Consider the following 27,781-nt stretch of genomic DNA (forward strand, 5'->3'; position numbering starts at 1 on the left):
TCCGGCTTTAATAAAGAAAACTCCCTTTCCACGACGCAGGCAGGCCGATGAGAGGCGGTGTACCGTGAATCGTAGTCGCTATATAGATACCCGTAGCTGTCAGCGCTACACACTACACTTCCTTCACTATATATGACGTCCCATATACATACATATACACAAACGACATACATAAAAGCGAAAAGGGTGGCCGTGCGAAGGACTACTAGGCCGGCAACGACGTAGCGTAGGAGGATAAAGTAAAGAAAGAAGGCGGTTCGAAATAGCACGAGAGGGAAGAGGAATATCAAGGCGTCGCTGAAGCGAGGGTGAGTCGTTGCCAGTCATAGTTGCCGGAGAGGATGACCCGTCCGCGGCAAGAAGCCGCGAGTTTGCGATATTAGTTTTCACATTTTGAAAAATCCCGTCACATGACGCGATCCCAAACCTCTCCCTCCTCTTATACTCGCGGACCATCTCCCTCGTCGCCCACCCCAGCCTTTCCATCCACCCGCGGGTCCCGCGCACCCCTCCCCCTACTCTACACACCCTCTGCGTTTCAACCTATATTGTTATTTGCATACCCGCTACCCGCCGCGGGTTTTGCATGAATATGGATGTGGATGTGGATGCTCAACGTGCAGCCTCGCACACTGAAATTTCGGCGAGGTCTTGGTCGGAATTTCGGGTCGTAAACGTTCGTCGTATTATACGTACACAGGTACGTAGATCACGTGTATAGCGACATACGAGCAAGTCCCGAGGCTCTGTCGAAGCGCCGCGCTGCTTTTCGCGGTTAACGGCCGAGCGTTTCCTTTTATCGTGATCCGGGAACGAGGCTGGCAAGATACAGAAAGCTCGCTTGTCAAAGGAGCCAAAGTCGTATTAAGTGTATTAAAGAGACCGTGAACTATGTGCTTCCGTATGCAAAACGGATTAATATCTTAAATGCGAGTTATTAATGTTTGATTTGCAAAATTCTTGCGGAAGATACGCGGGGAGAGATTATTTCGCAATTCTTCTTTTCACAATGCGCATTTCGCTTTAAGTTTACGCGCGGAAACAGTTTTAAACACATTTTATAAGTTGGTAATTTCTCAGATTTTAATATTGCTATCAGAATTACTAGATATTGAAATAATCAGTTTTATTTATCTTGCAAACTTGATTCTGCAAGTATGCTGATCTTTAGTTTAGTTAAGGAAAATGTTGATCAAACTTTCTGACGCGCATGAAATTTGTAGAGAACTTTGTGCATTAACTAATTAATATGCGAGTATTATACTAGCTTGAATAAAATCTTCAAACTATTAATATCATGAAACAGATATACATATTGTTTACACAGGTAATGCTTAACGTACGATGGATATTAGTAAAGCAAAATTAGTGGTAATAAAACAAATTATTTCAGCATAAGATTATTAGTGAGAAAACTTACAGATTAAGATAATTCATTTTACAAGCGACAGAACAGACAAGCTGAACGTCGACTCTTTTCAGAAAAGAGTTTATGATAATGAGGCGATAACGACGGTTTCGAGCGTAACTACTAAGAACTGAGTACTTGTAGCTCCATCGTTAAAATATAATTTTATGTAAATAAAACTTGGGCTGCCCGCTTGCGAACCATGGCTTGATTTAAATTATGGCTGGTTTAAGATAGCTCGAGGTCGACAGAAAATCTTAAAGCCTTGAAATCACACTAATAATGTTATCGTGTACACACGACACATATACGATCGTCAATTTTCCAATTTGCCTTTATTTTCATCTGTATAAATTTATGTAATATTAGACAATAATTAAGAATATGAAATTGAATATAAACATTTTATGCATGCATTTATTTGATTTAAATGCAATCTACTTGTTATATTTTCCACATCGGAGAATTAATATAAAACAAAGTAAATAATAATAGAAACAATAAACGTGTTTTGCAGAGCCATTCTTGCATTTACAGTGATCCTTACAATTCACCTAACCCATGACAAGCTGTGCAGTGAAAAAAAATACAATGTTCTAGGCAGATTGTCACTGCGCACGTATGTACAAAATTAATTGTGCGCACGTTTACCAAATTTAGTTGCGTAAACTGGTCCGATACACATGTTCGAAAATAGCCCGTTTGATCACGTGCAAAAATTGCGAAACTGACCAACACGTTAGTTTTCCAACTTTTAATACTCTTTTTTCAGACATTCTAAAATGGGTTGCATTATTTGCGATATACTATTTATTAATAGATTGCATTTCACAGAGCTGTCAAGCAGAAATACTTTAAAAAACCATTTCCGGTATTATAAAAAAGAGATATCGTATAGGATAAAAAAATTTATTTTGTTAGGACATTTATAGATATTTGCGCTGCAAAACGCATAATAACGTAATGTATCTATTTATTCCAATATAAATTACACGCATAAAAAAATATCTCACTTCAGTAATATAATATGAAAATTATGTTTCTCGGTATATTCTTATATTCTCTCTGCACGTGTCCATATCATTTTGTACTTTATATAAGTTGCCGCGAAATAAATAATATAATTTGTAAAAAACAGGAAATATTATTATTTCATTTACTACCCAGAATATTTTCCGCTTTCATACTGGCCATACGTATTTATGCGATTCCAACAGCTTTCTCTCTCTCTCTCTCTCTCTTTCTCTCTCACTCAGAAATATTGCCCTTTTCTGAGAATATTCTTTGCCACTATCTGCCTCCTCTTTGAGCGTTCACATGGCCAGTAGTATATTCATATTTCAACTTCAAGAGCTACTCTTACTTTATCCCTGTTTTGTATTTTCGTAACATTTTAAGTTCCCTCCCCGAGGACTTGCCCAGAGGGCATTCAGAAGGCATACACTTCATTCCACTCCGCTTTATTCCATCACGACTCGGTTCAACTATTCTCTCGTCTCGTGCATATGTTTTACCGATGTATACATATACATTACTTTACCAATATTCAATCTACGTATCAAAAAAAAGAATGAACATTGAATACATTGTATTTTTTCAACTGCAAAGGACGCAGCTTCTCCGTCAAGGGACGCATATTTTAGTTCAACTTACTAAATGAATAATTATAGCTTCGCGTACAATGCGCCGCCTTTCAAAAATATTACCAAGAAATTTCTTTCTACAATATTATCGCGGCTTCTCTCTATTTTGCGCAATATAAATGTTAAATTCAGCGGGAATAGATATTTATGCAACATAGAAATGTGTAGAATAGTTGTTATCTAACTAAGTTGCAACTTGTATAGAAATGTACCCGCAATTATTTGTTCATGAAACATTTTCAAGCGAGCTAGTTAGCTTATTCAACTTACGGATAGGATTGAATAGTACCAACAAAACTCGTATTTATTATTTTTAAGTTGTATGTTTGAGAGAAACGCAAATACGTAAACAGCTTTTGATTTAGTCTTCATATGTTAATTCTTTCTTTTTCTGTATTTACGGTTTTAATTCTTCAGGATTCACGTGTCGCATGTAGTTGTCATTAAAATTTACGCTAAATGTATTGTTCAGTGAACAATTTTTCTTTTCTCCTTGATACTCGCACAATCGCAAATCACGGCTGCTAGCGTCTGTTAAAAGGATGTTGCTGTCAGAATATATGTCATAAAAGTACTACTAAGATCATACTGGCATACGTGAATTCCTACCTATCAACAGGTTGAAATAAATGGAGCCGACATGAAATAAATTGGTACAGGTATAAGTACGAAGAATATAAGGAATACTGCAACTTCTAATACCACAATTTATATTTCGGAGACGTTAGAGTACGAAGAAACTAAGCATATTGACGACGCAGTTAAATATCTAGAATTTTTTGTAACGCGTAAAACAATTATATTTTTTAGCAAGAAAAATCTCTGGAAAATTGTAGCGTTAAAAATTAAGAAATGAAAACATCTCTAAAGATAAAACTTCTATCTTGCAATGATGCATAATGAAATCTGTGAAACCTTTAAAATTTACAATAACTTTCGCAAATAACATAAATTTGTGCAACATAAAATAATTATATGCCACATGTAATATAACGTTAATATTGATACCGTGTTAACATCATCCAATGAAAAAAAAAAAAAAAAACATCCATTACGTCGTTAAATAATTGCTTCAATTTCCAATTTTCACTTCCAGCGTGGGTAACTGAGCGTAGCAGCAGGATTTACGTCGACACAGCACTTACGGGTAACAACGTTACTTCCGGATACATCAACCGCGACGCGCCCAGTTATCCCTACAGCCAGATAGTTTTTTTCGCGCCACCGTGTATCGACATATATTCGAGGCGTTCGATGCCTCATGTAACAATTAGAATTGCGGGTGAGTTTGGGGCTGACCGCGACAAAGCGTGCACCAGCGAAGTATTGAGCCGTGTATTTCACAGTTTCTCCGTCCCTCATGTCCAGCCGCGGCTCTGTGTCGCACAGTGACATTCACAAATGGCACGCACACGTACACACCTCTTCGCCCTCCGTTCCGGGCTTCCATAGCCCATTCGCTCTTCCTGCAATAGCGGCGAGTTTGCACAGCTATATAGATATATTTGTGCCCCGTCGACCGTGCGCGCTGGCCCATCTGTACCTACATAACTGGAACCAATACCAGTTCTGAAACGCGAACTGAAACGACTTTCTCTCGCCGGGAACACATTGGCTTCGGTTCTGCATCGTGTCGCGAACACACGGGGACGCTCAAATGGTTTGAAACCGAAAAATCTATGGCGCCGTTTGAGCGTGGCTCAACGTGTCTGCGGATCGAGCCATTCTGAACGGGATCACGTCACAGAAAGCTTTAATGCAAATTCATAAAACGCCGGGAACACGTGAGGTTTATGGAAGCTACTTACATTTATCATTGGATTAAGTGCCGAGTTATGAGAACTACTGATATTCATTTATCGGATTTGTATGATACAGGTACGTGGGAGAATTATGTGCTATATGTTTCCGCGCCTTTCGAGCTTAAGGATTCGACACGGAGATATAATTCTTTAGCATCAATACGCAGGCAATATTCTACAAATAACAGGCGTTGTAGGACAAATTATTTTCCAACTGAGAGAGAAGGAAAGAAAGCGAGAGAAAATTTCAACTCAACGATTTTTCTGCAACGCTATAATTTTATTCAACTCAGGCGTTCGTATTTTGATAGTCCTTTAGAAATCTGAAATTTTGAGAGACGTTCGTTTATACGTCCTCCGATATACGTACAACAAACATCAACTTATGCTCCATACCGGCGCTGCATATATCAAAAGTTACTCCACTTGTGCGAATACGTGCACATCCTGAAACGCCACGCATGGAAATGTCACTTTGTGCCACTTAACTTATATCCCATTCCGAGATATCGCTTCATTTGTCGACGTTTCTTGAGAGCAATCAATATGGATTTTTGATAAGTCACTCGATCGATTCCTCTATTTCTAGATATGACATCATTTTTCGTAGGGAAAGATTTTTATTCCGGGTATCACGTCAGAGACACAAATCGGCCTACATCGACTTTGGGTATCTTATCTATTCGGGATAGCGAATTTGTCACTATTCCTTTCTATACTAACACACACCTTATGTAGAGTTACAGTATGGCGAATGCGAATTTGAAGGGGTCGAAGATTTGAGGGTGATTTACAGAGGGCGGCGAATGAATGCGAATCTCTCGAGACTAACAACTACATCCGTTCCATCCCTATGGCGACCCTCGATTCTGGTTTGTTTCAATATACCATACCTTCCTTACGCGTTCTGCTAAGAGCAACCCCGCTGTTGTGCTCCAAGTACACACCCACACTCTCCCTTGGCAGCACTTCCAATCTTCCTCGCGACATTTATGCCTCTCAAAACGTATTGCCGGAGAGTCGTGTAAACCGATACTCGTTTTACGACAGGAATCTATTCAATCTCATGCGCACGTCTGCGAACGTGGCAACTGAAATTTCGACTATACGTTAGAACAGAATACAGCAATGATCTGTGAGATTGCGGAGCGAGACGTTATTACAAGAAAAATATTAGTACGTGTAAGCGTAAGAAGAGAAGGTAATAAAAAAAAGCTAACAGAAATTGAAATCTTGCGAAGAAATTTCCGAAGAAGTAAAAATAAATGCAAGAAATTTCTGTAAAACAGAACCAATCAGGCAAAAGCTATTCAGTAATTGCGTTAAAAGATCGAAGATACCGAACAAACATTTGCTTAACATTTAGTACTACGTTCACTCGATATTGAGAATCACATTTAAGTAGGACAATTCCCTCAAAAAAGCGGCAAACACTTAAAACGAACCTTTTCCAAATCTCGCGTCTCCGTCATCGATTTTCCCTTGTAATAGAATTCAGGCGGCGCCATACCTTTCGCGATTCAGCAGGCGCGTAAACGTCAGAGAAGCTCAGCGGAGAATAGCTGAAATCTTAATCTCTCCTACGTCCCGAGCAAAAAAGGAACCTGCATATTCGCCTCTCGCCCGACCTCTCCGAAGGCCTCATGAAAAGGAGAATGAATCGGGAGTCGCTTCCTAGGGTGGTTCATTTTTCCTTGTGGACTCGAATTAAAAATCTATTATTTATGCGGCTCGTATCTTCTCGCACTTTTACGTTTACGTGGGATCTACTTTAAATTGTTCGGCAAACGAGCTCGTACATCTACAATCCCCCCCCTTTTGCACGTTTTTACACGTCCGTTGGCGTGTCTTCTGATCATAAAAAAAAACCAAGTAGTTGTTTAAGTCACATTATAGTCTGCAGTCTACCGCGTTCCCGTGCAAGAGACTCTCGCACTTTTTATTATTATTAATACTTCTATTTAAAAGAGCGATAGCGCTGTAGAAAGTGCTATGAAAGCTCTAAAAGCAATCGCCGCGACGCGCTTGAATATAATTAATGATGTCTACTTGAAGAAAATTTATTTTCTCATTGATGCCACACAGAGAGCGTTGAAAAAAGACTAATATTTTTACGAAGCTAAAAGAAGAGCGCAATAGTTATAAGTTGATGACTTAGTTTGCTTCTTCTCCCGATTATTGTTAGTCATTTCTTATATATTGTTCCTTTTGCCTACCAAATATTTCTCTCATTTTCAAAAGTTTGTTAGATTATTTCGAACCAAGCTTCTTTGCTCTCAGCAATAATTCTGTACAGCATTAATTAGCTAACTAATTAACTCTGAATGAGAAATCTTTAACGAGTAGATCTAAGATATTCAATGAGACGCGGCGGGACGCAAATTAACCGATATTACATTTCCGATGAATTTACAATTTTTATCATTCGTGTGAAAAAATCACATCGCAGAGATTCCTTTCTTTCAGATCCCAGTTTAATTAAGCGATACATTTCCGGACATGACAGAATTAATATATATATATACCGCTTTAACTTCGCGATACAAACACAAATTATTCCTAAGTAAATGACAAGCTGCATCTGCGAAGGTGATAATTTCCCGTTGAGACCAGACATAACGCTTGCGTTAATTTGTTGTTAGCGACCTCGCTCTTTAGCAAGTTGTCGGGCGCATTATCGTCGATGCAAGCGGGACTACTTCGAAGACATAGTGGGCAGTCGCTGATGCCGGACCGGGCAACAAGCTATTGCTTTCGCCGGCGTCGTATACCATCACGGCTAAGAGTTTGGTATCCTCGAGTTATCGACTCCTGGGAGTACGGTGGAGGAACTTGACGAGTTCCGTATATAGGTTGGCTGCATTGGATGTAGGTTGAAGTGTAAATCAACCCCTGAGAACTGACGCTCTCTCCCCATCACTCTTGCCCCCTTTCCCGTCCCCCTCCTCCCCCCTCCCCCGCACTCCTCACGCTCTTTCCCCACTGCGGCAGTCCCGTCTTGTTCTCCCTCTGGCGTGCGCTGTCGTCTATCAGCTCGTACCTCGCGCGTTTCTCGCCCCTGTTACTACCATCTGCCAACTGTTTCGACGATATCGAAACAACCTGACGAAATTTCCAGTCACTTCTTTTATCCACTCGCGCTCGCGTTTTATAGCTACGTCGATGCCGTAGCAGCCCCGGAGCAACCGATTTTCTATTGCGCGCCGTATCCGAAAAAAAGAAGAGAGAGAGAGAGAGAGAGGGGGACGAAAATAAGGATAAAAACAAGTGGAGACCGAAAGAAAGGAAGATAGGAGCAAGTTTGTGGAACGGGACGGCCGGCGAGAGGCACGGGCGAAAGCGAAAAGGAGATAAAGAGAGGACGGATATAGGGTCGAAGGATAAAACTAGCCGCGCTCACTCCGGCACCAGCGGCGGCTCTCCGCGGTTCGAATGAGTTCCGCTCTTCTTCCTTCCGGTCGACAAATTGAAATCGTCAGACCGGGAAAGCTCCACCGAAATCCACGTTCGTGAGGAAGGCGCCAGGCGGCAAGAGTGGAAGAAGAATCGAGGAAACGAGCGGGGAATACGAGGAGAAGACACGAACTCTCGACAATGGAAAAAGATGGGTAGACGGCCGGCCGACGGGCGTTGGAGCGCGAGAGAGACGGCACGGGGATGGGGCGCGGGGCAGGGTGGCGGGGGAACAAGCGTGGTCCCAGCGTGGTCGTAACTGGCGATGTTGCCTTACCGGACGATATTTCACCCCGTAATTATCTTAGCGTGCAACGCGATAGTGCGAGGCGGCTGCCGGTATTAATGCCCGCTGATAATGTACCAATAGTGTCCTAATGTCCCGTGCCGGGAGACCTGAGTAATAGACAGGCCAAATGCACTGTGTAGCTACGGGCCGCCTAAGATATTCGACAGAGTGGATTATTGCTTTCTACTACATCATTAACGATCCGATATGTTAGCTGGACGAATGGCGATCCCTCGCTGTTACGTCTCGGTAATGGGACACCGGTAATTAGGACCGTATCTTGTTAATCCTTAAAAATACATCCTTATTCCGAATACGGTCTTCTCATTCGAATATATCTGGAACGTAAAATTTCTGCGCGAAAAAAACGTACCGAGAGTCACCTCCGATAACTCGATTACATCTCGTTAGATTTGCATGACTGCATTTGCGAAAAGTCCTCTACTCAATTAAACGCAAAAATTGCCAGGAATCTAAATTTAATTTTAATGACCGCACGATTTCACAATAATTTTGTTGTCGCGGCATTAACGTGATTTTATTTTGCAAATGCAATTTTCTTTCTGATTTTGATATAATCACCGAAACGTGTATTTTTAACGTTTATTATTTTAACATTTTGTACACAATTATTTATATAAATTATCATAACAGTAATATATAATATTTAACTTACTTATTTAATATATATGTGTGTGCGATCATACATATGGTATATACGAAGTATCGGCCAAGAAATTATAATATAATATTATATATATATATATATATATATATACTATAAAGAGTATATATATATATATATATATATATATATATACTCTTTCTATTGCAAGTCAAATACGTAATCGATTTTTGCCAGTTATACGACTTACATATACGCGAGAGCTTATTCTCCACTCAAGAATAAAAAAAATAATAAACGCGTAAGCAGAAAGTGGTAGCGCGAAAAGGCGAACAGAAGAATTGCATGAGATATGGAAACGAAACAGAAACAGAAAGAGATCGTAAGAAGGACAAAAGGAAAGCGATTGCGTGAACCCCAAAGAGACCAAGTAGAATAGAAGGGAGTTTCAGAGCGAGAGCAACAGAGAATGCAAGAATGAGGGGGAAAGAAGAAAGAGAGAGAGAGAGAGTGGAGAGGGAGAGAGAAAGAGGGAGAAACAGAATACGAGAAACGGAGTGAACAGTACACACCGCCGCGTAAATCTGTGCAAGAGAAGCTGGTACCGCTGCGTGCATGTACGTGGGCTGTCCGTGGCCAAACAATGTCTGTCCGAAACAGCCGCGATTTCTCTTATCGGGCATTCAAACGCTAAATAATGGTGCAACTTCTCCTTGGTCAACACCGACAACTCGGCCAGTCGCTTGTCCGACTAGCGCGCGACGGCACAAGCCCCAGGAGTAGTGAGCAAAATTTTACATTTCCCCGTCGTCGTTACCTGCAACTTGGTATACACGAATCGATCGATCGGAAAACGTGGCATTAACAATATCCGTTGTGCGCGCCAATTCATCGACCGCGGGCGACAAATGAGGTTTTAACTCTACCCGTGATTAATTTTTCGGAATCCAAATTTCGAGGCAAACGATGTACTAAACACGGATTTCCGCAATCGCCGACATAAATAGACGAATAAATTTTAACGTTTGCTGAATAATTTGTATACGACTGTATATAGCTATTTCAATTGCGTGTAAAAGAGCATTCCTCCGCCAGCGGCGTATTATTATGAGCGCACAAAATTAGTTCGGGCTAACAACAATAGACGCACGCCATATCTTAGCGTACTAACACCGTCATCTGGTATAGTGGTATCCGAACAGGCGCTCAAAGTTCCACGACTCTCATCTGAAGTCCGCCCTGTCGATACTTGCCTTGTCTCGCATAATTACTTTAGTGAACAATTTTCACGTTAACGGCGTCTGCTTTCGTGCGATGTCACGCACGTAGAGCGGAAAGACATTTGCACCCTATATCACGTAAGATCGTGAAACGATAATGAGAATGGCAGGGGATGGAAGGCGAAGTTACCGGGAGGCGGCAGTAGTGGTGGCGGTAGTGGTGGTTAGCGGACATCCGTTGAACACATATTTGGTTTGGGATCAGAGAGAATAATCCCCGGGATTACCCCTGGTTTTCACCTCCAATCGTACCCCCATCACTGCCTACGTTCGAGCCATCCGCTCATCCGATCGGAATATCGACCATGGATTTAAACGCCTTTCTGCCGAGCTTCGAAATCTCCGGATCGACTTTGGATTTCGTTGGAATGCCGCTAGAAATTGCTATGGATAGCGTCGTCTGGAACGACTTTATAACTAGGTTGGAAATTTTAAAACGATTCGGTCATTGAAAGCATGTTTGTCAAAAATGTCAAAAGATCTTTTTTTCATTCTGTGACATAAAATCTTTTTCCTTATTTTGTAAAAATCTTTTCAATTGTTACGTGAATAGGAAACATTCGACAACTAAAATATTGTTTTCATCGATGCTTATGAAAAGAACGTGTTTGAAAAAATATATATATATACATATATATTTTACGTTATGGTGTTACCGATATTTCCATGCATAATTGCATTAAATCTTCACAGTCTGATTAAACATTTAGCATCGACATTATTACAATGATAATAGAACAATTAAATCCAACAAATCCAATCGGCTATCACACGTTATAAGTTTATTAATAGAATACTATTTCTCTCTCATGCTGACGTCATTGGAATAATACATAGATAAAATATAACACGATCACAAAGCCAATTATTGGTTGATGAATAATGGATGTTCATGATCGCGGTTTTTTTACCGTCTGTATCGACTATTCCATGATGCATCGTGCTCGCTACGCAAAAAAATTAACGAGAGACCTACTTTTTTTTTTTTGTATAAGAAACGATTTTCAAAACAAAATTTAAGTCGAAAATACACCGAATGATTGTATCAAGAAAAATAAATCTCACGAAAAGGTCTTCACGATCTCGTGTAATATTTACAGGTACTTTACGAGGTAAGACCCTACTAAACGACTAAGCTGTTTTTCTGCCGTCTGATAAAATCTTCCATTCTCCTCTTCAATCTGCTGGATCAACCAATCTCGTTCACGTATCCCGCGATTCAATCAAAGTTACCTGTTTTGAACCTTTGGCTGGTAGGGCAGAGCAAACATGCTGCGAATTGATCCCAAAGATTATATTAAATTAAAAGCAACCCCGGTCCCCCATGGATATAGCACGCGGATTCGCGCAGTACGCCATTCTCAGGAGCTTTTCGACGAGTGTACCGAAAGAAAACAAAACGGTCGAAAGAGAGTCCACGCGCGCACAGAGCGATCGTGCTGAATACCGTCTTGCCCCGGCTGAGGGAAGGGGGGAGGGGGGGGGAAAAAAGGGAATATCGCCGGCGAATAAGAGTAACCAATTTCCTTACTCTCCCGGGAGAACGAGAGCGCGGAACGAGGTGGAGGAAAAGACGAACGGCGCCCGACTTGGCCGATAAAACGAGGAGGCGGTTGAAACGAAAATCCCCGAACAGGGGAGAAATGTGTTAGACGCCGGGGCCATTCGTCCGCGCTATCCGCGAGGATCAAACCAACAACGTGCTGTTAATTTCTAAAGAGTCCCGGCGCCGCGCCGCGCACGCGGCAGCGACTTCCCTCGCCGGCATCCCGCGATTTTCATCCGCGAGGGAATAGCCCTCACGCCGAACCGCCTGAGAGGAAGATGAAGGTGTAAGGTGCACGAGAAGAGAGGAAGGCTCGGAGAGCCGCTAGATGTACACTATAGAGGAGGAGAGAGACTCGGGTCGATACCTGTTGATACTTCGTTCAAATAAAAGTCAACTTGTACGGCGAGTGGTTTAAAAGTCACACACACACACACACACACACACACGCGCGCGCGCGCGCGCGCGCAGCCTGGCTAACGTGCTCTTTACCCCACACTCCCGTCCTTTCTGCTCCCCCCCCCCCCTTGCCCACCCCCCTTTCTATAGAGTTTCTTTCACGGCGACGGCTGTAGTTCGCGAGGACGAGAGGGTGGTCAGAGAACCGGTCTCGAGTACACGGGAAGTTGGAGCGACTTTTGCGGATACTGCTCGCGAGAAAGGCTGTTCCTTTTGCCATTTTATTATTTTAACGCTCCTGATACCAACACATCCGCCTTTCCTCGCTTCCAATGCGAAATCGAGTTTCGTGTCTCTAATGGAAACCCGTAATATGTTCCGATTGAAAATCTATCAAAATGGGATTCGTATTCTATTTTGTATATGGATTTTTTTCCTCCTTTCAAATACGTAAACTCTTGTTTTTGGGTAAACGAAATAAATATTCACTCGATCCCGTGTTTCGGGGGAATTTCAGGGGATTTCTGCATGTGTACAAATGCAAATTCGGTTATGAAAGTTCGGTTCTAAAATAGTTAACCGTGTACACACACGCACGATATCGTACACGTTTATGATTGCCGCCGACTCTCTGCAATCGTTGATCTATCGCGCTAATTACGTAGGCACGCTTAGTAATTCAAGAATTGATTGTTATATTGCAATACCAATCCGCCTTTGTGATCAAATGGCGATTGAATGGCACACAATACGTGCAGAATGTATTAGTCTGATTGAATGTAATCAAACATGTCCCTCCAACACTGTCAATAGCTTAAAGGATAATTAAAACAGATTCCGATTACTCACAGTCATTCAAGATAAATTAATCGTTAATAAATTATTATCGCACAATTTTTATCTGGAGAAGAAAAGCTCGCGACAATAATAAAAAGGTACCTGTTGGTTAGCGCGCGTCATTTAGTGATGCATAGTAAAGTTGCAAAATCCGTTCGTAACAAATGCGAGAATTATCCTGGACAGGGGATTGCCAGTGATCATAATTTTAAATTTAATCAATCTCCGCATATCCCTCTTTCAATTAATAATCTGCCGAGCAACGACTACGTCTCAAACTGAATGTCGATACCCGCGAGTTTTTGAATCGATCCCTTAATCGCTTCCCCTGTCAAATCCACTTCTCTCAATTTACGGGAATTGTTGCGGCACTTAATTCGCCGGACAGTTTCCCCGCAGATGCTGCCCCTGCTCAACTTCCTTTTATCCTTTTTCACGCAGGACGAGAAAGGCGAGCTCCGTGCAGGCAAGTCAACCAGGTGAAATTCATATTCAATATGCTTTGATCACTTACCCACGGAGAGATCCGGGATTCGCCCCTCGGCTACGAAGGCTGGATGCATATCTTCGTAGACCGCACTGATATAGGAAGGATTAAAATGCAACCAGGCTCCGTCCCTCATTCTTCGCCGCGGCCTCCAAAGCATTCACCATCTTGGATATTAAAACTGCAAAACAATCGAGATACCGAGATGAATAGACTGCGTTGAAGCAGCGAATTCGTTGATCCGAATATTCGGCGATACGCCGTATTGTCGCAATCAAAAATCATACAATGTGCGTGAGATTTCTTCTGTCATGAATTTTGTATAGAAATGGATAACGGAAGACAGCGCGAATTCAAATCTGGTTGAATAGCATTTGCAATCGATTCTGTATCTTTCGTACGAACGATGTCGGTTTCTCATATCAGTGCTAATTCTCTTTACATTTTTTATGTGGCATACACATATGGCTTGTACTAAAAATGTTACATTATCTCATTAATGTCAGATTTACTTGGGACGACAAGCTGTAATTTATGTTTTCCTTTCCTTGAAGAATTTATGAAAACTTTTTATTTACAAAACGCAGAAATTGCAGAGGAAAATATATCTGCCTTATATTATACGTAAATCGTTAGATATCCAAATTAAAGAAATAAATTCGGATTAAATTTTTCGATAAATACGTCCATAAAATACAGGATTATAAATTTATTTGACTTTTGAAAGTTAGATTCAAATAATTATGCAATTCTCAGAAAAATTTCTGAGGGACACGTATGTTCTTTAAAAATATGTGACTAACATTTATTAATTCGTAATAAATCCTCGCTTTATATTTTATCATCAAATAATTATTATATATTATAATTTACGACGTAAGAACTATTTAAAGTAACGGAGCAAAGAATCTCATTGCGCGTATTTGAAACACTTCGAAATTTTATTGGCGGCATGTTCCGTCCATGCAAGTATAATTTCACACTTTTAACGCCAAGCGAAAACTGCACGCACATCGTTCCATTTGTGCTGCATTTTATTACAGCATAATGCATAACGTCTTAAAAATAAATTTTGTAAAGGAAAACCTCCTCAAGATATTCTTAATAAAACTTATTACGGATGTAAAAGCTAAGCTCGTGTTGACTATTCAATTGCTCGGGCGTTTTGCCACGGCATCCTCATTAAAAATAATCAATATTGCGATATTAACAAATGCCCTCGCGGCTTTACGTGCTGCCCGTCGCCGTCGCGACTTCACCGCACTTTCCTCGTTTCCCTCTTAAAAATCAATACGCCACACCAGTCACACCACATCGCGGAATTATAGAAGGCACTTTTAAATGCAGCACGTCAGCTCGTAGATTCAATGGAAATAAACTACACCATTCGTTAAATTGCTAATTGCCGGAGCAAGAATTTTTGTGATATTAAAATATTAATTCTGTTTTATACCAAATGTATATAATTATATTTTTATATATACCACATATTTCTCATTGCTTGATAGCGTATAATTTATTTTTTTTTTTTATATATGCTTTATACAAATTTCAATCTCGAATTTTATCGATGAGCAGTGAATCAAGCTTTGGGTATTCGTGCATAAATTTATTGATGCGACCGTGCGGAAAACTACAGATGAAAAACAATGCGGAAGAAAAGTTTTTGAACTGTGAGTAATACGGGATTCAAAATTATGTCCATTGTTTTATGATGACGAAATTCATGGATGGGAACGAAAGCGGAGAATTCAATTTTCCGGGGCGAGAATTCTGGCACCCACTGCAATCGTTTTCTGAAATATACTCTACGTTGACCGTAAAAGCCGGAAGTGAAAAATTTCTCTCGTTTCGATGATCCTTCAAAATTCTCTATGCTCTTGTATTATTTTTACCTTTTACAAACAAATATCTGATATATAAAACTTATACTCGATATGACATTAAATGTATATTTTATTAGCAAATTAATATTTTGTATAAAACGTAAAAATAACATTTAAAAAAAATATTCCTATAAATATGCATGTTTACAACGTGCTTGCAGATACCTCGTTAACAAATAAAATTATAATTCGTCTACTCGTGACAGTAGCTTGTTTATACATATTCATCAACCCAACATGGTAAAATTACAAAACTAATAACGCAAAATAGTTCCCATTATCTCGTAGAATTTTTACCATTCGCGAAACCTCTTTTGTCCTGCACATTCATTCATCGTCATTATTTTTCTGTGGAAGAATGCCTAGGATTCAGCCGCACCTCTTTCGCGGCGAAAATCCTCGCAGCATCGGTGTCGCCTATTTCGAGTGGAAATTGTCGGGCCGCGGGTCGACCCAAATAAAAAGGAATCGCGCATAAATTAATTCGCCGAGTCGAGCGGGGAGTCCTTTTTCTTCCGCCACATTGGAAGAGCAGACACGTTAACTGGCGGAACCGAAAGAAGGGTGGCTGACGCCCAAATCGGCTAGGATTCGTTGGTGTGGTGGTCGGAAGTCGGTGGTGGTGCTGGTATGTTGGATGTCGAAAACGGTTCAGCTCGAAGTGGAAAGGGGCGGTAGAGGGCGAACTCGGTGGGTTGGCGGCAGGCCATAAACCTTTCCCCGCGTAATCTGGATAGCTTTATAGATTTCTAATAAAATAACGCATTAAATCAGGCGCGGCTCGACTGATTGGGCCACCGAACGAAATCGAGTCTACGCCCGTGACGTGCACGTATTGCAATCGAACCGACATTTATTATCCCGTCCAACGACCACTAAATATTGGATGATCTTCCGCACGAATAGAAAGCACACATAAGTGCTCGGTGAAGGCAAAAATGGTGAATTTCCTGGATGGTAGCGAATGTATCTAATGCTCATTCGAATTTTGTTTGGAAAGAATCGAAGACTCGTGTTTCTATGTTTACCCAATGCATCTTATGGGATAAATGCAGATTAAAATAAAATTACCAAGAAAATTTACGCGATAACTAACACTGCGAACACAAGTGTCCTCTATTTTACAAAATTTCCATTTACAAGCACATTTCAATAAAAATTGAAATATATAAATCGTATATGTATATTAGATATATCTATATACACATGGTTTGAAGCGTAAATAATATTATCAAATATAGTTTAAAAGCCATTATGTATATTTTACTTGGATATAACAAAATATTTTAAAAATACAAAAAAAATAGAAAGTAACAAAAAATAACGAATTGTTTTTAATATGCAATTCAATTTATTTTCCTCTCTTTGTCCTCTCCGTACAACATGTTTTATTGAATTGCAGTGAGTCGAGAAAAATTTACATTTGCTGCATAGGTAAACATACGCGATATTTATACATGTATGCGTGTAGTTCAATATTATTGAAGTATATATTTATACTTGCTCGTTATTATAAACATTATAAACCTTTTTCATATACGCACGTCACCAATTTCCAAATACAATTTATCTAAAAATTGCTTCGTTCAGGAGCATTGATGCACCGTTAGTTATATCGATGACATTATTAAACAAAAACGGCGTCCGCACTTGGTGAAAGAATTTGTTCTTTTAATTATGCTGCATTGATAATTAGTTACGAAGTTCGTTGCATTCGTATGAAACACGGCGAGAGCTTTGTACGAAAAATTTGGAAATTAGAATTCTTATTCATAAATAATTCTAACGTCAAAACAAATTGATAGAGAAAAAAAGAAAACAGATATATTTCTATTTAGCAGTGTTTAATTAAAAATTTATTTTTTTTCTCAATTATCTCGATTTGGAAAATAATCCTATTAACGACATCGACCAATGATAATCCTCTGACATTCTAAATCTAATCTTGAATTTTCCTTGAATCTCGGGATAAACTTTAAAATGATTTATATTTTCAACAAGGAATCCTCATCCACTTTTCTTAAACGTTGATACTTATAATCTCTTATCTACCTAAATTAAGTTCAACATTCTCTTGTTTAAATATATGTAGATAAATTAATATCCTTTAACAATCTTTTAATCATTGCCTGCCTTACATCTTTATCAAACTGAAATAAAACTAATCAGTCTTAATCGAGCTTAGATGCCTTCTACTCTTCTTACCTTTTTGCTGAAATTGACGAAGTTTACGATGAAGTTTAAGATGAGGCTTAAAGTAATTGTTAAACTGTTCTTTATATTAAACTTTGTTATAACAAGATTAATAAATAGATTAAGGAATGCTTTCATATCCATCTTATCGTAACAGCACGCGTGCAAGAAAGGACGGGAATTAATATGTCCATTTATTGATAAACTCCTAATTTATCATGTTGGAATTTTCGCGAAGCGAAGTTGTTGGTAAGAATTGAAATCCAGAACGATTATTTACCATACTGAACAACGCTGTCATGTGTGAATTCACTTCAAGACGAGATGCGCGCGCGAGTGGATGGAATAAATTTCTATATCAAGATTCGGATAAATGCATCCGAAGCCGCGAGCACACTTGCACTCTGCGTAGAATCCAACTGTAAGAACATGACCTGTATCCTCTGTTTCGCTGTTATATTTGTTTCGAAACCGATCACGAGATTCTCAAGGAAATTCCGAAATACCTATTTTCATGCTTCACGTGATAAATGCAACATGTATCGACTTGTTAGAAGCGTATTGAATTTTGCAATATATATATTTACAGTACATTTATATATATATATATATACATATGTATAAATATATATATATATTAATTTATTTATTTATTTATCTTCTATCTACATATTATAATATAATATATTGCATTCAATTTGTATTTATAGTAACGTGTTGTCAACCACCCGAATTACAGTTGTCTCAACACTGGACACATTTTGTTCATTGATATTATTTTAAAGAGTCCAAAGAAAGTACATCATATTTAAGTACATTCAACTCAACTCAATATCCTACGTTAACCGCTGCGTTTTAATCAACGTTTAAGACAGAAATGTCGATAGTCTTCTCCGTTCGCAATTTCAGAAAGACGTAAAGACTAAGTTTGGCGCAAAGTTTCCACTCTTACACCTATGTCTAAAGCAAATACGATAGCTAGGAAAGCTGCTATCAAATTTAATAAGAAGAGCCTGTGAGACGCGGACACTATGTGATATCATATATTCGATATCCAGGATCTGCTTCTTTTAATATCCGTGAGAATTTTCTTTAACGCAAAAATAATACTATGACCTTTCGCAAACGATAACTGTTCCAATTTTCTCGACTGTAATAATTTTTGCAGGATTGTTTTCGCAAGAGCTTTGTACATTTTTCATAACGTTTCCATGGCCACAACTGTTCACACTTTGCTGTCGGTGTCATTTTCTTGCATGAATTATTTTCAATTTCGACAAATAAGCGGTGTATCATTTTGCGTCCTACTTTACAATGAAATAAAAATGGAGAACCTACCGTAGTGAATCTACTCGCTCTTGTCAATGTTGAAAAAAAATTCTCAATTCAGTCGAACGCCTTCTCGCTCGATCTAGCGCAATTTCAGTTGACGTAACTTCAAAGCCGCCTAATCCTCTTAACGAAGCCATATCAGGGAACAAGACATTGCGTCCCCTTGTATCTGCCATCTTAACCCTTCGTTATTTTGGCTCCCCTAGTAGTTAACTCGAAGGAAGGAGATTCTAAGTTCACGCGCTACGATCCTCACTCGTATCCGGCTAGATGCAAACTTTCTCAAACTGTAGCCAATTCGTTGTTAACTCATCGTAGTAATTTACTTTAATTACGCAGGAAAGTAACGTGGAACCGCTACTTTAATCCCTAACTGCCGTGCTGCTTCTTCATGATTTAATTAGCGCAATGCCATTCAAGAAACTCTGGAATTATTTTATATTTTTTAGAAAGCATTGAATAACTTTTATGTGTATATAACAAGATATATACGTGTAATGTCACAAGATACGTCATTATTGGTATCATAATGAAGACGGCAAATAATCTTCTAACCACATCAAATGATTTCAGAATGCCGCTTATCACAACACAGCTGACGATATCGCATTCGAAATTTAATCATGTCTACTAACCTAAATTATGGAAATCACGTTTACGTTAAATCCACTGGACGTCTGTTCATCACCGACGTTAAGCAGTTCGTCTCTATTCACGACAGTGATTCGCATGGAAAATTCTGCGTACGCCAAAGAGCAACACATACGTCAAGTAAAAATTTAATTTTGCAATAACCTTATCGTAACAGATGCTGGCAGATAGCGAAAGAATCCACAAGCAGATATAAACACTTCGGTAACTATTGTTTTATTTAGTAGCATGAGCTCGCGTGACACCCGAGAAAGAAAGAAAATCAATCTTTACTTTTCGACTTTTCCTCGTACAATAATTGCAAACACTTCCTTTGTTATCGTAAAACAAAAATATGTCAACGTGTCACGATTTGGTGAGTCATTCGTAAAAGAGAGAAAAAGTGAAGAGAAAAAATAAAAAAAACAAGCGAAAAAGTATGGGGAACATAGAGATTCTTTTCATATCTCAAAACGGAAATATCCACGGGCTAATAGCCACGTTTGAGTGCCGGTCATTCGGCAACGCGGAGGGATATTGCGAGCGTTACAGCGTGCACGTCACCTGCTGATAGTGATGCGTTCGTAAAACCGAGAGCTGGTAAAACGCGTAGCTGATTCGTCGGGCGTAACTACCTGTTTTTGAATTGTATCTCTTGCTGAATAGACAAAATATGCGCGAATCAAAAGCGAAGCCGACATCAAAATTTTGATGGAGCCTGGTATGCTTACGACCACGCCATCAAAATCACACTTTACACTTCGATATATCAGAATTTTTTACTCCACAGAAAAAAATTCCCTTTTTTTCGCCTAACAAAATAATAAGGATACGAATTTGATAATTTATATTCCATCGTTATTTAACATTTTAAATATCATTGAACGATTACATATCGTGTCGAAATGTAATGCAAAACTATAACACGTCGCGTTACGTGTGTATATTGCGATACACTGATTTATAAATAAAAAATGCACTCATATAAAATGTATCACACAAGTTTCAAACACTGATATTATCTTATGGCTTCTTATACAGATATAAATATATTACAGCTCTTTCTTGAGCGAGCTGTTCTACAAAATTATAAATAATTAGCTGATATAATCTTCACTAGTTTAAAATTTATGACAATATAATTATAAGTAATATATTCTTATAGTCTCCGGCCGCTTGATGGGATAAACTTATTATCGTGATCAGTAGATGCCATGCAGCTTATCGATTGGAGAAAATACTCGGGCATTTACCATTCAGCCGGAAGTTTTACTCGACCCGTGAAGAAGGGCTACGAGCCGCCATCATCGTTGCTCGCGCCACGGCGTTTTATTATATGTTTTTACTCCATATACTTCTATAGAACGGCCATTATACTTAATACCTTTATCTCGACAAATTCTCCTTTTTCTTATTATTACAACGCTCCTTTTGTTTCTTTATAGATTTAAATTCGTCTATTCTTGTCGCACACACGCAGGTAAATATAAAAAAATCAATAGCTTCTTAATTAAATTGCGTTAATAAAACCGATCGCCCTAAATAACTTTCTTCAATATAGTAGCTCAAACGCAAATCACATTTTACATTATGACTTAAAATATGTAATAAAAATTTATAATCAAGTTAATCCTTTCAAACAATTTGTGTTATCGTTTTACGTTTCAAAAATTACTAGTTTTTAATATAAATAACTAAACAAAATTATTATCTATATTTATACTATAATTCAATAATTTGATCGTATTATATTCGTATTATATTCGTATAAAATATTTCGCTTGAAATTATAACAAATTTTTCAAGTATTATTATTTCATCATTCCTCAATGAAGATTATCTCATCACGTTAATTTACCATTCGCGGTATATTGATCTTGAGAACACATCAACACGATGATTGTATCACAATAACTGACGACGTTTTTGATATCGTTTTTGGCGAATGGATTATGCGTGCAATAATTCGGATTGAAAATTGCACACATTATACACATATCACGCATCGTTGCCGGGAAAGGACATAAATTACCGATACCTGGCGACTCGCCCGAACGAATTCGGCTCCGGCGAACTTCGCAAAATAGCGCCGGTGTAATCAGCGGCGCGTTATCTGCCCTCACCTACAAACGCTCAGTGTTGCCTTTTGTGTGGGCGTTGAGAGAGAGAGGACAGTCGGGGAGCAATAAATATGTTATTAAAATTACCATAACCTCGCACGCCGGCAGGGTAAAACGGCGCATTTTGCAGTTAATTTTCCGGTTATCTAGGTAATAATCTCGCTTACGGCAGGGCCGGTTAACCCTTTGGTTATAGGGGTGAATATCGCGAAAGGGGATGAGTGTGATAGGGGTGGAAGGTAAATCGGGAGCAGGGGTGAAAAGGGGCTCGGTAATGGTCGGTGCTGATGCCGCGTGTTACGTATCGGGGACATTAATAAGCGGTTTACAGCGACGAAAGTAGGAACGGCGTGCCGTGGAGGAGTTCAATGGTGAACATTTCCACCAACGAGCACGGTTTCGTTCCGTTGCCATCTCAAAATCGAAGGGAGCTTCGTTCGTGGGACCCTCGAGGGCTGTTGGGTGGCGTCGGTGCCAACACGACTTTGTCTGAGACTCTGTCCGCCTCACCCTACGCCATCGACCCGACCTATCTATCCCATCGACAATTAGCTGGCTCGGTATTGAGTGCACTTAATAAGAATTAAGAAAACAACCTCATCGTCCTGTCGTTCCTGTCAATGCGCGAGACGACTTTCGCGTGGCCTGCTCTTTTATTGCGCCAACATTTTTCCGTCAGTCTTAAACGTTCAAGCCTGAGAATATTAGAAGTGAACAGTGTTTGGCGTCAATGATGACGTCGCGCATGCTACAAATATCAAAAATACCCGCGTCGCGCTTTGCAAGATCAGTCGCAGATGAGACGAACTCTGTCTGCTATTAAAAGTATATTAAGAGAAAATATACTCTTGGGAGTATAAGGCGTTAGCTTGTTTACCGAGAGAATAAAAGTTCTCTCGCTACATTACTTAAAGTCAACAAAGTTTGTGTAAACAATCGTGCCACTTGATTGACTGGCATTACGCTAAAATGCTGGTCTTTAATGCTTTATAAACACTCTTAACCCTGTTGATAGTGTAAACTTTAGCCGGTTTGGTTGGTTATGCAGAATGCACATTCCTACCTTTCGCAAAACCACGCTAGTGCTCGAACGCGAGCGAATCGATGATAAAACAGACTGTCACGGTCGATATTGTTAAACTGAAATGCGATATTTTGGCTTGGTGATCTGTGAAAATCTTTTATCTGCGCCGAAAGAAATTAATAACAATCGAGATAAGAAGAGTGTCAGCCTACCGAGATTAGCACTTCCGCTATTCATAATCGAAGGGCGGAGTAACTTCTTATCGAAAATATTTCATCCTCGGGCCGTGAGAGGGTTATAAATTCATAACTTACATCCCACGGGATTCATTATACGGCGAGAAGATAACAACTCCCGCTAGCATAGAAAACTGCACTATACCATTTGCTGCTTGAACTCGAAATATTTCCGATAAAGGTTTTCCCTTTAGCACACCTCGAAATATCGGCTGAATAAAAGCAAAGAACGAAATTTGTGGTCTGAGCGTGTGACACTTTATCTACATCTATAAAGTAGCATAAGATTACGTAATCGTATGCGTACAGGAAATTGTTATTTTATAAATGAGAGCATGATGTATTGCGCGTTCGCGTGTAATTTACGCTGGATTGATTGCTTATGTAATTGTACATCGTGTTAATAATTATCGACATGTCTGACCTGATTTCCTTGCGAATTTCTCAATGGCACAATATCAATCTGTCATCGTAAAATGTCGCACGCTTTATAAACGTTCTACTCTATTTGGTATTTCTATCCCTTGTAAACAGATAAGTTGTTATTCGCTTGATACAGAAATCGATAAACGGCGTCCGAGAATAGCGATCAAATGCTGATGAACGATAGCACTCTGCAGCGATTATTTGTAGGTAGATTGATGAATCTGTTCTCGCGGACGCTCATACCCCCACAGTTCCTCTCCTCGCTCGCTCGAAAATGGTGTTCTTCAATCTTCGTTGCCCGGGCGATAAGGACCCAGATCCTACGGTACAAAGATCTTCGTGCTGACGCGCCATTCCTAGCGCCTAATTAATGAGTTTGAATTTTTCCGGCGGCTAATGGAAAGACTGCCTGCGCAGCACGTAGTCAAAGGAACCGGCGCAGTATGAAAGATGAAAAAGCGGCATCAAGGAATGGAGGTTAATACGCGAAAGTTTCGCGGCTTAAGGATATGAAACTGATGAGGTCGTGACACGATTTCGTCAATTCACGATCCCCGTCTTCTTGTTCCGCCCGCCTTATCGAAAATATCTTGTACGAAATAAAAACGAGGCGAGACGCTCGAATGATCATCGATAGAAACGTAAGCTCCGACTGACGGAAATAAAGATTGCCTAGTCTTTGTGACACGCATGTTCGAGGTATAGAAAGCTATATGAAAGATTCTCCTTAGAGATATAGAAGATGATATATCATTGATTGATAAGTTTGTATTTTTCGAATGTTTGTCCCCCAAAAATTGCGCGTAACATAATATTAATAATGCAATACCTAGGAGATCCCATTTATTGTATATGTCTTATTGCATTATTGACATACTTTTAATTAAGCTGAAAATTTTTGTTACGTGTGATGCAAGGACAGAATTATGAATTAGGATACGTGATCATGTATGCACAATATAATTTTATAAAGTACAAAATATTTCACGGATAAAAATTTTTCACGTAAATGCGTTTGAAGTATTTATTCAAAATTTCCATTCGTAGTTTTACCATTATCCGCAAATAAATTGCGGGTTAAATGTGAAAAAAAAAGATTCTCACAAATAGAAAATGTCATGAATGCCTGATTTCCATGCTAAGCAAACTGGGAAAAACTTTTTGCGGAGAAAAGATTCAATTATGATATTATCAAGTAATGTTTGAATGTTTCCAAAATAAGTGAGTAATATATATGGAAAAAGAATAGCGTAGATACAGAGAAAGGAAATGGCGCGCTAAGCAAGAAAGAAAGCAGACAAAGAGGGCAAGAGGGCAAAGAAAGCAAGAGGGATGCAAGAAAAAGATAGGAACAAGATGTAAAAGGCGAGAGGGGGAGAGATCAGCTTAAACTTGTTGAAATGCATCGAGCATTCCGGTAAAAGTACACTGTTTACGAACAGAATACATTCAGCAGACATCGCAAACTAGCAATTGTTGAGTAAATACTGCACGAGCGAATCGCATGTTAATTGTCAAAATTGGGCTGCGGACCAGCAGCTTTTATCAATCCCGGAGAACTTACTTTGCGAGATAAGAAGAATTACCAGTGGGAATTTTACAAGCTCCACTATACTTGTCTCGGGATTAAAGAGAACGGAATCTAGAAACTTGTTAAACAGTTCAGAAACCACTTATTTAAACGAATTAAATCACATTAAGAAAATTGCTTCGCACAAAGGCATAGAACCATAACATTTTTATAACATTTCCAAACTGTCTTTTTACTCTCACGATCGTAATAGTTTTCACGAATTGTCAATGATTCGCGTTATTATGAGTCTTGAGTTCACAAATTTAATCAGTTTATACTTTATTACATTTTTAGCTAATTACAAGATATCAATATTATCGGTTCGAAATGGATGACGTGAATTTTAAATAGTAAAAGTATAATTCTATTGATATAATTGATCGGATTGCCTCGGAAATCCAGCAATCTAAGTAGGTAAACACTTTCCTGTCAGTGTAATCGTAACAGATATCACCTACATAAACAACGTAGAGTCAAGATTTCGAAATTGATAGAACGAACAACAAGCCTGCAATCTTTCTGTGGATTACGTCCCTAGCGCGCAATTTGAAACATCGACACAGCCCACCCTTCCACTCTCGCGTCTATCACGCCCGACCTAGTCGACGGCGATAAATCTAAACTTACGGTATATCCTTGGATGCAAATTTCTCTGCAGCTATGGAAATTTCGTGAACACAATGTCGCCATTTCCTTCCTCGCGCTGCGTTTCCAATCGCACACATACATCTTTATAAAAAGTATAAACAATTTCGCAATCAATTTATAATCATTATTTCCGTCGTTAAAATAATATCACGACTGATATTGAATAATACGCAACGGCGGAAAATTCGCACAGAATCACGGCGGCGAAATTGATAGAATGAGAGACAACCTGTGCAAAATTCGTCATCCCGGATACACGCCTAGCGCGCAATTTGAATCATCACCCCGCTATACTCCCGCTACCGCGCCCATGCAAAACCTCTTCTATCCACACGTCCATCGCGTTCAACTGGCTCGATGGCAATAAATCCAGACTTACTCTTTATCCTATCGAGGCTTTGACCCGCCAGAGTACGAGCCTCTGGCATTGTCGCGGCTATATCACCGGCCAAAAAGGATGAGAGGCACGGCGTGTCGTGCGACAGGGAGCTCGACGGAGCCTGAATTAAATTCTGAGATTTATCGCGTCAATAACCGTGCATTAATTTATGATTTTTCGCGGTGAGGAACGTAAATCCACGACGCACGCCGTCACGTCAATTGTTTCGCTCTACGCGGACGGCGGCGGTGGCGGCCCGGCTAGAGGAACGGGCGTAAAGAGGAACGACAAAGGGAAAGCGAACAAGCGCGCTGTACGGAAACGCACAACAGCTCTCATATCTATATCGATAGAAAGCGGGAAGCGCGGGGAGGGGGGGATACGCGATGTGAGTGATGCGAAGTTGTGGGCAACGGCATACGCGGACGACTGGCCGACGTGTTCCACATCTAACTTATATTGACCACTCAACATTCCGCGCTCGTAAACCACGACGTTCGCCGACCGTTCGGTGCAAAGGCAATCGGAAATGGTATATCGCAGTAACGTAAAGCCTTTGAAGTCGCGACGCGTACTCACGGCGAGGGGGAGCATCGTCGATTAAAATTATCCGCCTATATTTGTTACTTGAAACGTGACGCCGCTAAAGGATTTGCTACGCGTTAAAACGCGCGTCGCTTCGCTCGCGTCTTGCTTACAATTTATTTCCAATAGAGATTAATCGACCGTGCCGATGATTCGTCGCTCGGAATTTATCTTCCATTTAATTCACTTCGGGATTCTTCTTTTTTTTTTTTTTCACGGTAAAGGAACGTCGTCGAGCATAAAAACATTTAATTACTACTACGCATATTACGCATCAGCCGTTACGCATTAATTTATTCTCTATCGTTACTCATTAGGGAGGTGTACACATCGTACGAATTTCTCCTCACTCTTTTCGCTTCCGCCCAGATACGTCCTTTGATCGATTAATCGTTTTAATTACGGGCGAAACCGCGGCAGGTGTGCATTCAAATTGATGCACAGAGTGGAAGTACCGACCGGCTGCAGCCTGAAACGCGCGTAATTCCGCCTGCCTCCTCTTTTATTCCCTTTTACGTTCTTTCCTTTTGACAACCCTTCTTTGAAGCCTCCTCTTCCCAAACGAGGTCGTCCCTTTGCTTTTTTTCACTTCGTCTCTTCTTCGCTTTCCATCCGCGTGTATCACGGCAAACGTCGTTTGCTAGACTTTTTAAACATAACACATTAAATTGCGGTTGGGCACATTATACATTTAATGACTTATCTTCATGAAGCTGACCGTTTTCAGTTTGGCGGACAAAAACTATTGCACAGCCGGCGGAAAAGAGTTAAAACGAAAAAAGGTCCGTGAAATATACCCCGCGCAAACATCTGCATTTATGGATGTCACTATTCAACCATCTATTTTCTAATTACTTGCTACTCTACTGCAATTCATCCATCACAAATACGGAGACAATAAGGAGGAAGATCAGTACTGTCATCTTCACGCTGGCAATTTTTTTTCTACGGGCAATTAATTCCATGGTGCGCGGAAAGTG

At 39.8% G+C, this 27,781-nt stretch overlaps 1 protein-coding gene across 13 annotated transcripts in view; it reads left to right on the top strand.

Moving 5' to 3' along the window:
* Nucleotides 1–27,781, top strand: part of LOC105676868 (nucleolysin TIAR) — a 395,737-nt gene that overhangs the window by 317,700 nt on the left and 50,256 nt on the right. The window lies entirely within an intron of this gene.

This window comes from Linepithema humile, chromosome 4 (genome assembly GCF_040581485.1).
Source record: "Linepithema humile isolate Giens D197 chromosome 4, Lhum_UNIL_v1.0, whole genome shotgun sequence".
Lineage (NCBI taxonomy): Eukaryota > Metazoa > Arthropoda > Insecta > Hymenoptera > Formicidae > Linepithema > Linepithema humile.